Genomic DNA, 13,267 nt, shown 5'->3' on the forward strand with positions numbered 1-13,267 from the left:
AATTGCTGGATTCAGAGTGCAGTGTGCTAACCATGGCTCCACCACTCCACCCTCGCTATACATTAGGTCTAATTAAAGGGATTCAACTTAAAATATTATTAGGCTCTGTGAATTTTGTTTGGCCAAAATCTAGACTTTACCATTTAATTCCCATTTATGCTTTTGCCTTCTGTATGTGTGAGCACTGTGTTCATATCAGTAGTCATTTATGAGATAACACAACCATATGTGCTTTTGGCTCAATGAGACCTGCATGTAACCTATACAGTATTGTATTTTGCAATATGATGAAACTCATGATATTACGTTTTCCAATCTTCACTTACCCTCGTGATGTGGTAAGTCTGTATGGAAACAGTGTCCTCACTTTAATTAAAACAAGTTAAGAATTCAGTTAATTTTAATTTCAATTATAAAGGCGCACCTCCAGAAATGTTAAATTCTAATCAATGGGTATGTTTTTGATAATGACTGTAGCATAATTATAAATGGGATTTCATGAATAGCCTGAGGTAAGTGTAATGATAATTACCGTGTTTACTATTCAGCGCAGTTTTTTGGATGCCTGAGAAGGCCTGCAGGCAGATTATATCTGGACTAAAATAATATTTTAAGAATCTCTGTCGTTCAGAATTAATTTATGCTACTGAATGGCACCTTTCATGCACACTACTGAAGATACATCTTATTAACACGTCTTGTTGCATCGTTTAACAAATTATTGCGTGATGCCGCATTTAAAGTGGCCCACAAGCACGAAATAGCAACAACAACACATTCCTCAATAACTCTGCCTTCAAGGAAAAATATATACAGTAATAGGCGACGTTTTGGGCAACGACCCTTTTTCATAGACTTTTCTTTTAGCTGTCAGCACATCAATCCGGATCGTTCCAATGTGGTCCACACAAATGAATGTGCCCCTCGTGCTTAAACGAGCCTTGCGTGGCCCAGAGCCAGTGACGGAATTCCACAATTCCCAAAATGGTCTCAGATGAATTGCGCGCACATCACGTTCTGGGCATTCCCCCGTGTGCTGTTTTAGTTGCTGACCGCTCGACGTGTTTGGCCTTTGGGCATGTGTGTGCTCTGCGAGTGACACACAAAACGACATACATATACTGTGCTGTATTGAAGAGTCAATTCTGGCTGTGCTCCGTTGCCACGGATGCTCAGTCGACTCAAGAAGATGGCTGCCGCCCTCTGTTGGACGACAGTGGAGAGTCTTTGACCCTTGAACCTTGGGATCTTTTGTTGCGTTACTAGGAGTCAAACATCCCGCAGGCATGTCGGCAACTACCGGGGATTTCACTGTCCCATGGACTCTCGGGAAAATCCGATTGTTCATAATCGCCTCGTTCTCGCATGCGTGTGTAATGAGCCCAACCCTGCGTGATTGTATCTACGGGACACTTTTCTGTCTGCACGTTTATTGAAGATGATACAAAAAGGAAGGCGTTAGCATTTCTGGTAATGACACAGGAGGTGTTAAGATGTTACAACACCAAATAGACACCTATGACAAGGTATGAAGTCTGCATGAACCACACATACTTGTGGTAAAACATGCAAGCGAATACGCTTTGATGATGTATGTCCTTGAAACAAAGTGGCCTCCAACAGAGACGGCCCCCTCCATGGTTTTGTCTCACCGGTGCGAGATAACAAACAAAAACGCCAAACGGCGAACTGCACAAGGACTGTGCCAACGCCAAAGCGTTGGAAGCTCCGGTTAAGCAGTTTTTTTCTTTCTATTTAACATCTGAACATCTGTGTTATTATCATATTAATACTGGGAAAAGGGTCCAATAGTAACTCAGTATCATTCGCCATTTAAATAAATGAGGACGAACAAAAATGTGTAACATGTAGGCTTTCGTGACCAATATCATCAAATAAAATAAATTGGGTTTTTTTTACTCATTGTTTTTTTTCAGTAAAGTCACGTATGTAGAAATACAATAAAATTATATTAAAACAAAAAACAATCACGACGTTTCGATCACAACGCAAGCGATCTTCATCAGGTGTCAAGAACAAATCACGGAGGTAAATACAACAAAAAGATGAGAGACGAGAATTCAACAAACCTGAAAAAACATTATGTGAAGCACATCCAGTCAGGCCAACAACACAGTTAGACACTTCCTGGCGGACCACGAATTTCAGAAGAGTGTTAAATTTCGTGTTCAACCTTTGGATTGCACATACCAGCATAGATAGAATGAAAAATACGAGGTACACGGTCAGTAGAAATACATATACAAGTCCTCTCATCTTATTGTTGTATTTACCTTCGTGATTTGTTCTTGACACCTGATGAATATCGCTTGCGTTGTGATCGAAACGTCGTGATTGTTTTATGTTTTAATATAATTTTATTGTATTTCTACATACGTGACTTTACCGAAAAAACCAATGAGTAATTTTATGCAGTCACGAAAGCTTTAATACTTTATGATGGGTTTTTTTGATGGCGTAAATATAAATGTGTCGTTAAACCCGCCACCACCCAACACAGCCAATTAGTGACAAACCTTACTAATTGGCTGCGTTGAGTGGTGACGGGTTTCAACAACACCTTCAGATTTACAGGATGTAACCCAAAGTACCCCATTTATTATAGATATTAAGTGCTACAATGCTACATTGAGTTGTGTCAATCAGTCTTCTCTCGCCGATGGACGATAAGAGCAAATGCAGACACGACAAGCTCCTGGAACCCCATTCACCACTAGATGGCGACACAAGCCCCCAGTGGAGCCTCTGTGAGTGCCGAAGCTGAATGGAGAGGAAAATAAATGCGACAAAAGAGAGTTTGTACTCGCGTCTGCTCGGCGAGTTGGGCATTGACTCTGGTTAGGGGTAGAGATAGTAACAGCTGTTCCTAGACTAGCTGGTTAAGGTTAGTTATAGTGGTTGGCTCGTGACTAGTGTTTAGATCATTGGGCAGGGTAGTATTAGTAGTGACTGGTTAGGAATGCGTTTTGAGTGGTCACTGCGGGTTGGTGAATGGGCGGGACTCGGACTGATTTCAGATATCATTCACCGCTCATGTTAACCATTGCAGGGAATCAAACTCAGGTGGCCGTCGGGTTCACTACGCAGTGCACTCAACACTGCACCGCGAAGCCACCCGCAGCCAACATTATTATCAGGGAATTAAAATTACCAACTGATCCACACTTGCGACTGGTTCACCACGAATCAACGAGTCAACGGGTCCAGCAGAGTGTCTCCCTGCAACCAAACAAGCAACGGAGCAAAGCTCAATTAGATTTGTAGCCCCGCAGTCAGTGGTGGACTTTCCACATTCCCATGGTGGGGGCCAATCCCTTTACACCAGCGTTGTTCATTGCGAGGCCCGTGGGCCACTGGCGACCCGTGGTGGCCTTTAGTGCGGACCCCGACAAGACACAAAAGTGAAAACACCCCCCATGATCACCATCGTCGTCATGGTGCTGCTGTCAAACCCCACGATGGTTTCAAATGGTGCGGCGGTCCTCACACTGACGATGTCTTATCTGGACATGAGTGGAGAACACTGCTCTACACATTGACCAATGCTGATATCGCATTAGGAGTTCATTGATTTTTCAACTCCATGTGACATTTTTGGTTGGATAAAGCCCCGCACAGGATTTGAACTCGCAAGCATCCAACCGCGGGTTGAGCAAATGGTGCATATTGTCCTTTTAAAAATACACTTGCGATGTTTTTTCTCCAATTCTATACCGATTTTGCTATGGACATTACGTCACGAGTCAAAACACACAAATTGTGTTCCTTCTGAGAGCAATGCAACCCCCTTTATGTTAGAGAACGGCCCGCAGAAGTGGATATCACGGGGCTATATCTGAGTTCCCTTCACTTGATCTGTTCCTCATAGTACAGGGCACCACTTTCCCACCCACTCACTCTACCACTGACGCATGGCAGCGAAGCCGATGTTTTAATACTGGAGTTGGAATTTAGCCAAATCAAGTGCAGAACCATGTTTAATCGGATTGGGGTGGGAGTTTATTTGTGCGTAGTCATCGTTGACCGGGCTGAGACCGCCAACTTCCCACACCTCCGATTGCCACGGTTGGCTACGTACGATGTGAAAGAAGACCGGAAGCAGGTGGATGGCTTCGCTATTCTGGCAAATCGCCCAAAGATGCTGGATGTAATTTCCTGCGAAACGTCGTACTCAAATTGTGAATGTTGTGGATTCACTCTTCAAACACACCGGTGGGCTGAAGAATGATCTAATTGGCGTTTTGTTAACGTGACACATTTCTTACTGATTGGCCGTGTCGGGTGGTGGAGAGTTGCGACACATTTATACTTACGCGATCTAACCCAAAAACCTTTATTATGAATACGTATATACTTACAATTCATTACCCTTGAGAACCCAGTGTATTTATTTAACTATTTTGTATTTGACCAGGTGAGGCCAACTGAGCTTTATAGATCGCAATCTGACCATAAATGGGAGGCCAACGAAGTGGCTCATCACGTGGACATTTATAGCAGCCAAATACTCTAAACGCGTGATGATTCTAAATGTGGAGGGGAAAACCGGAGGACCCGGAGAAAAAAATTCACATCACTATGGGGAGAACACACAAACTCCAAATATACAGCAGCAGGCATCAGGGTCGGGATCGAACCCACGACCTCCAGTACACCAGGCAAGGTAGTTAACATCTCCTAGCCACCACGGCGAGATGTTTCATTGTTGAGATTATTTTGTTGCTATAAATTTCCGCATGATACGCCACTTTGCCCAGGTTAATGAGAGGCAGCTGCCTGGATTTTAATCCAGAGTCACAGCAGTACCAGCTCAGCGCTCGAACCGCAGTCACCTCGTGCGTTGTACTTTAAAAAAAAAACTCACACGTATTCACGCTCACTTAAATCTAGCCTATCGACGATTGTCACGCATTGTCATGACCGGAACAGTTTGTTTGGGAGCCACTTAGTGAAAGTGCTTCAAGTCAATACTGTAATTAGAATACAGATTAAGGCCCCATTGCTTTTATTATATTGATTCATTACGTGTGAAGTATTCACACGTAGCGATGTTGATACGCCTTTGATGACATCCTAGCCATTCTTAACAAGCATGACACATATATCCATACAGTACATGAAACATTGATGCTTGCTTCTCATGGAAAGGGCATATTGAATCTCAGGGGGTATCTCACGCGGCTAAATAAAGCGCATCAATGAATCAACATAACGATATGCAATATCTATGCAATTACCTGCATACAAACACGCATACTGATGAGATAATTAGTGCACTATGCTGTGAACCTGGCGACGGAGTTTGATTCCTAGCCACGGCTAACATCAGTGGTGAGCAGTGCCGGATTATACTTGTCGCAAAAGTAGCTACTACATATATAGTAGCTACATATGTAGTAGCTACTACACGTAGTAGCTACTACATGTGTAGTAGCTACGGGCCCCGCGCTAAATGCTTTCAAGCTATCAATTCCGGTTCAGTAATTCTGCACTTGCTCTATTACTATAGTACTATACCGCCTTCAACTTTTATGAACGACTGGGTGTTTAAGGTTAGCGATTTGTCATATTATCTGGCTGCATAGCAAATGAAAAAATACAATGACTTTACTGTGCAGGTAAAAAATTTGTGTTATAATATTTACGTGCTTTTTTTTTATTTAGGGCCCCTTTATAACATCATGCTATAGGCCCCGCACTCGCTTCATCCGGCACTGGTGGCGAGTGATATCAAAACTGATCCTGGGCCTTCCTCTCTTACCGGCCCACAGTGATCAGCGTGGCTGAGCATGGTCCAACAGACATCATGACTGACGTGGTGCGCGGGGAGGCCTTCATCCAGCAGTGGATTGACGAAGGCTCACAACTGCCGGTAGCTGTGATTCAATTTCAGGTCTGCCGTTTGTAAACCACCGCATCACCACCGCTTCGCAACCTCCTCCACCGTTGCCATGGATTGTTATGACTAATACAATAAATAAATAACATACCTCCTTCGGTTTCTCCGCATGAATGAAAAGTGTCCCGGTCGGTCAGCCCTTGAGACCCAGGAGGTCAGAACAGGTCAAGAAACACAAAAGGCCTCTCCATGATATTGGTCCCGTGGGTGCGTAGGCTGATGAAATAAATAACATTTTAATAGTTCGAGATGGAAGTTTTCTAACGTGCTTATTTACGTGTTTAATTATAGCACGAGCTGTCTGGAGAGTCAATGGGCGATTTAACGATGCTGGCCACAAATCGCACACTTCGTCACTTCTCGAGCAGATCGGGAGCTCCCTCGCTTATTAATCAATTCCCTGCGACGCCGCTCACAAACGGCGATTCCCGTCACGGCCAGACAGACGCAGATGGTCGCAGCACCGCCGCCAAACAACGCCACCACCGCCGCCACCGCTGCCACGGTCCGTCTGAGCCTCAATTCATTGCGATTACGGACGCGAGCGCAGAACGCAAACGAGTTCAACATCTGGCGCGGACGGCATCCGAACGCACGCGCGCGCGCGTTCGCTCTCGTCGCACCCACGGGGCATTGGATCGCAGCGCCCCCCCCCTCCCCCCCTGACAATTGAGAGAGGGGAGGTGCGCGCCTGGATAATTAAATGAAGATTTCATCTCGATCGTGATGAACGCCGGTGGGAAGAGTGATGTCCCGGTGGGGGCAACAACGTGACGCGTGAAGTATTTTAGTTGTACTCGCAGCACCTCCGGCTAGCAGCACAGTTGGCTACGTACGGTGCGAAAGAAGTTTAAAATACAGTGCTTACATGCAACGCAGATTGGTGCACGTGGAGGCCACGCCAAGGCGATATTTAATTCAAGTCTGGATGGTTATCATCGTCATCATCATCAGCCATGATCAATCCACTGCTGGATGTGGCATTTTCCCCAAGTTGCCACTACATTTCGATTTAAAGCTTTCGTGACTGCAAGGATTCATCTTCTTTGGTTCTTTCGGTAAGGTCACGTAGAATGAGAATAAAATAATAAAATAACACAATAAAATTCTCACGACGTTTCGGCCACAACACAAGCGGCCGTCTTCAGGTGAAAGGTACAGACCTGTCGGGACGACAGAGCTTCAATGAACGATGTTAAGATTCGTAGCGACTTTTAAGCTGGTTGGGAGAAGTGAGGCACCTTGACAAAGGGGTTTACATATCAAATAGCTGAGGGATTAGCTTGTGACTGGTCACAGGAATGGCTATGTTAAAGTCAAAACCTACACATCCACAGAGGCAACTAGTAATTTAGCATTGAAATAGCTAAGGGATTAGCTTGTGCAAATAGCTGAGGGATTAGCTTGTGACTGGTCACGGAAATGGCTATGTTAAAGTCATTTCCGTGACCAGTCACAAGCTAATCCCTCAGCTATTTGATATGTAAACCCCTTTGTCAAGGTGCCTCACTTCTCCCAACCAGCTTAAAAGTCGCTACGAATCTTAACAGCGTTCATTGGAGCTCTGTGTATGTGTAGGCCTTTACTTTAACATCTATTTCTGTGACCAGTCACAAGCTAATCCCTTAGCAATTTCAATGCTAAATTACTAGTTGCCTCTGTGGATGTGTAGGTTTTGACTTTAACATAGCCATTTCCGTGACCAGTCACAAGCTAATCCCTCAGCTATTTGCACAAGCTAATCCCTTAGCAATTTCAATGCTGAATTACTAGTTGCCTCTGTGGATGTGTAGGTTTTGACTTTAACATAGCCATTCCTGTGACCAGTCACAAGCTAATCCCTCAGCTATTTGATATGTAAACCCCTTTGTCAAGGTGCCTCACTTCTCCCAACCAGCTTAAAAGTCGCTACGAATCTTAACATCGTTCATTGAAGCTCTGTCGTCCCGACAGGTCTGTACATTTCACCTGAACGACGGCCGCTTGCGTTGTGGCCGAAACGTCGTGAGAATTTTATTGTGTTATTTTATTATTTTATTCTCATTCTACGTGACCTTACCGAAAGAACCAAAGAAGCTGCCACTACATCTTACGATCTTGCAATGCTGTATGTCAGCGACCTGGAAAAAAATCAACCGCAGCTGGCACATCACATCCATTATGCCTCTCGCGCTGGCTGTGGCCACGAGTCGTGTGCTAGCGGGGACCCAGAAAACATTCAGCGAGAAATCACGCCCCGGTTCAGGCATCGCGTGATGTTACTACGGTTGCCCACGCCTGTAAGACGGAGCTCCAGAGGTAGGCTTGGTGGGTGACGTGATAGCTCAACCTGATGCAGGGCATGGGTTCATCACCCATCTGTGTGCACCTCTGGGGTGGTATCCCCTCGCAACCACGGGGTTTCTCTGGGAATCTTGATGCCCTTCCCACACACTCACACACGCACACACACACACGTGCAAAACACTCACTAACGCAATACAGTGGCCAAACATATGCAGGACTCTCCTGAAAAAGTACTGACGCTCAGTATCACATTAATGAATGTTTTATTACATTTGTGGGTTCACCCCCTGTGGTGTGTATGGCTGGACTTAACCAGTCCTCATATTTTGTTTAAATTGATAAACACTGCGACATGCAACACTGCATTGCTAAGCCCCATTATGTCTGAGGCAGTACACAAAGTTTGTCTACATAATGCCTGTGACAGGATTATTTGACACCGTTTCCAATTTCTACTTAAGCACTCTTGTTTATTGGTTATCTACATTAAGAATACGTTTAGATTTAAAGCTTTCGTGACTGCAGGGATTCATCTTCTTGGTTCTTTCGGTAAAGTCACGTAGAATGGAAATAAAATAATAATAAAAATAAAACATGATAAAATTAAATTCTCACGACGTTTCGGCCACAACACAAGTAGCCTTCTTCAGGTGAAGAAACAGGACTGTCCAGAAGACAGCGCTTGAGTGAACACTGCCAAGCATGGACCGCGTCTTTTAAGCTGTGTGGGCGGAGTTAACATGTGAATTAGAATGTTACCCAGCCCCACCACCGGAGCGGATGAGGGGGGCGGCTGGGCACACAGAAACAGAAAAAAGAAGAACAGCCAAGGTGCGCCGCTCTGTCCTGTGTTGCGTTATAACTACGCTGTAAACTGGACTACTACACAATACAATATTATACCTTTCAATCTAAACTACATGGTATAATATCATATCCATAGACAAATTCCAACTTTGAATTATACAATGCGTTACTATACACTAACCTATACTTTAGACTATAAAATATTACACTTGTCATATTACACTATGTGTTATTCTATCAACCCTACTGTATACCACACTGATGTATATTCACTATACAATTACGATACTATATATTGCCTTATGAATTATGTCAAACATTACAATGTTATACTATTTATTATACCACATGCTATAAACCATACTATTGACCGTCGTGTGAAAGGTATTAAGAGGCAGTGCCAGCGAATGGACTGCGGTCTGAAGGTCACCGTAAAATACAATCAATTAAGAACCGAAATGGTTTATAACATTTTTCCAATGGTTAATAAGCCAGAATCCATCTTCTCGGTTGAAATTATCTCTGTGTTTGTATATGTGGATGGCCTCATGAACGAATCTCTCATGGTAGCCGGATGGCTTGCAGAGAACCTCCGTCTTGGAGAAGTCAATGTCATGTGAGCCCACTGAATTATAACAGTGATCTGCCATGGCTGAGGAGTTCGTCCTACCGTGTTTCAAGTCTGCTTTATGTTCACGGATGCGGTCCGAGATATGTCGTTTGGTTTCTCCAATGTAGCTGCTGCCCAAGAGGAAACTTAGTTTGTAAACGCCCGGGTACTGTATGTCTGGAACCACATCTTTTACAGACGGAACCAGATCACGGATTTTATGTACTGTGTTGAATCGGACCTGGATCTTGTGTTTATTCAGGATTTTGGAGATTGTTTTTGTGCCCCCCGCAATGTAGGGTAAGGTGATGGTTTTGAATGGCTCCTCAAATGGATCCTTCTTCATGACTGGAGTGATGGCTTTGCGGATTGTCTAGTCGGAGTAACCATTAGCCTTGAGAGCTTGGTGTACATGTTTGAGTTCACTGTCGGCCACTGCGCGAGGGGACTTTCTCCGGCCCCGCGTCTTGGACGGTGTCCAGTGATCAGCAAGGGAAGCGGGTCGGGACATTGACGCCGTTGTCTTTGTTTACGATGAGCCCGAGTTCAGGAGATGCTCTTCTCAAAGGAGAATCGACGGGCCTCGTGTGTCGATCCGCTTTCAATTTACGACAAGTACATTGGCTGCCGCGACATAATTTCCTACGCAGGAAGCAATTTCCTTTAATCTTAAAAAAATGAATGTGTTATGAATGCTTTTTTTTCTCTATCTGAAGGTGTTTATTTATTTATTCATTCGAGAGGCTTACCGGAGAGTGTTGCTATTAAGCGAGGTTTGAAAAGCCACTCATTTAAAAAAAAACATTATTATAAAGCAGTGATTTAAAAACGACAACAACACATTATTAATAAATGAGAAAATAATCCATCAGTGTTTCATTTAGCCCTGTTCCCGGAGCATCGTGACCTAATTCCCCACGTCATGTTGTGTTGTGCTCCAGATACGGTAGAAACAAAATTGTGTTCATACAAAATACAACAATCAGTTGTACGCATTCCTGACCACGAGTGTCGAGAACGGAAACGCTAGACGCACACACGGACATATAAGCAGTGGTGACGAGATGTGAAGATGTGAACTCCCTTGCCTGGCATGCATGACGCCTGTAGGAGTTTGAATGTTCTCCCCTCCGGTTTTTTCTTTCCACATTTAGAAACGCGTTTAGAGTATTTTACTGCTATAAATTTCCATGTGATAAGCTGCTTCGTCGAGTTACCATTTGTGATAGCCAGGTCGCTTCTGAATAATAACTACATTGCTCAGTGGGCCTTACCTGGTAAAATAAATAAAATGGTTTAGTTCAGGCGCCCGATTTACGTAATTGTCAGGCCATTTCCAGGACGATCGCATAGGTTGGAGCTGCGGTGGTGAGATTGATTCATAACAGAAGGTCGCAAGTTAAAGTCTCAAGTCAGGGTTCCACTTGGTAGTAAGATATCCAATCAGAAAGACTGGTCTCTAACATGGAAATGTGGAATTTCTACCACTGGTTCCTCTACATCATGTAATACAGTAATTAAAAATACAACTATAATTTATCCAGGAAAGCCTCAATACTGTTTCAGGAGGGTCCTGCATTGATATGTTTGGCCAATTCTGTGTTAGGACGTGTTTTGCGTGTAGGAGAAAACCAGAGTACCAAGAGAAAAATCCACACATATGATACTCAATAATAATCATAATAAACAAAACTTGTAGCGAGCATATATCTCACAAGTTCAATGCAATCCTCGATCGAGAACTCGGAGCCAGAGCTCAAAGTTGCCTCGTACACCAACCAGAACAGGTGAGAGCCTGAACGGGTGAGGGCCTGGACAGGTGAGAGTCTGGACAGGCAAGAGCTTGAACAGGTGAGGGCCTGGACAGGTGAGAGTATGGACAGGCGAGAGCCTGAACGGGTGAGGGCCTGGACAGGTGAGAGTCTGGACAGGCGAGAGCCTGAACAGGTGAGGGCCTGGACAGGTGAGAGTCTGGATAGGCGAGAGCCTGAACAGGTGAGCACAAACAGGTAAGAGTGTTGAGCTACAACTTGAAGGTGGATGGTGCTTGGATGCTGCTGCGTGTGCAATGGGAGGGAGTTTCCACGTGACTGGTGAAGGATGGAGATACCCACTGAGCTGTACTACCGTCTCCTGTCCACCCGAGCAGGACAGCCCTTTGGGAGCTTCACAAGTCTGAGTGATCCACCACGCCTTACCTCAAAAGCACTTGATCACAGGCATATATTGCTGTACCCAACAATGACATTTTAATACGTTTAAGAGGCTGAATAATTGTATGATAATGAACAATATATGCACGTACTGCCATTTCTTCAATCACACCTCCGAATAGCAAGGTTGGCTACGTACGGCGGGAAAGAAGTTCAACATGCGTACGGTACATACAATCCGCTGCTGGATGAGGGCCTCCCCGCACCACGCAGGTCGTGTGGGGTTATTTGATCAGACTTCACCACGTCGGTCAGTGTGTGTTAATATAGGTGGGCGAGCATAGCAGCAGTACAGTACGACAATTGATGTCGCTGCAACGCTCTCTGCAGCCCCCGCAGCCTATAGCACCTGATATTGGTTGTGCTCGTCCACCCAAGTACTATCCAAGCTCACTCCCACGTAACCTCTGAGATCTAACAAAGTCGTGCACGTTCTGAGCGCTTTGGTCAATGGCATTGCTCGCGCGTAAATGCCGCCCGAAATGTTCACTCGGTGAACATTTCTTCTCGTGTCGCCGGCTGTGCCTTGCCCTCGACGCCGTCGATCGTCCACCTCCTGAGCGGCGCTGCGCACGACTTTGTCACGGGTGGAATTTGTCCTGAACCCAGTGTTGTCTTCGCTTTAGCCGAGAAGACACCGTCAGTGTGAGGATCGCCTCACCATTTGAAACCATCGTGGGGTTTGACAGCAGCACCATGACGACGATGATGATGGGGGGGGGTGTTTTAACTTTTGTGTCTTGTCGGGGGCCGCACTATAAAAGGCAACCACGGGCCGCCAGTGATCAGCGGGCCTTGCAATGGAGAGCGCTGCTTGAAGCTGTCTCTCAGGGCTTCAACGTGTGTGATACGTGAGCTAGAATTAGAGACCTATCGACCCCCCCCCCCCTCTATCCCCTCCTCCTCTTCCCCAGTGCAGAGACATTTTGACCATTAACGGCCAATCGTCATCTCCAGCTGCGCGATGGCGGTCTCTGATATCTAATACTCAAGGCAGGCCAGTTTTCCCCCGCCGCCGCCACTCCGAAATCACCGAGAGAGACATCCTGCGCACTCAGCCTAAGTGACGCGCGCTCACAGCAGCCAGTGGCTGAGCCGGCTGCTCCCGTAAGGCCCCCCGCGTTTATGGGCCCGGGCAGATGAACGGTCTCCATCGTCGATCCCGATGGGGCCGCTCGCTCACGCGGTGCTCTCGGCTTCGAAGGGCGAGCGCCCAACAGTCCCGTGGTGGACGAGTGTGAGCGGTTGCGAGTTCCGTCGATACCGGATCTGCTGCATGCAAGGTGGCGTGGTGCGGTCCGTGTTGGTGGCTTTGGTGGAGTTCACAATAAAGGCTTTTGGGTTAGGTCGCGTAAGTATGAATGTGTCGCAACCCTCCACCACCCGACACAGCCCTATTAGTAAGGGATTTGACACGTAAACAAAACGCCA

The sequence above is a fragment of the Petromyzon marinus genome, chromosome 37 (assembly GCF_048934315.1).
Source record: "Petromyzon marinus isolate PM22_M1 ecotype Great Lakes invasive population chromosome 37, UKy_Petmar_22M1.pri1.0, whole genome shotgun sequence".
Classification (NCBI taxonomy): Eukaryota; Metazoa; Chordata; class Hyperoartia; order Petromyzontiformes; family Petromyzontidae; genus Petromyzon; species Petromyzon marinus.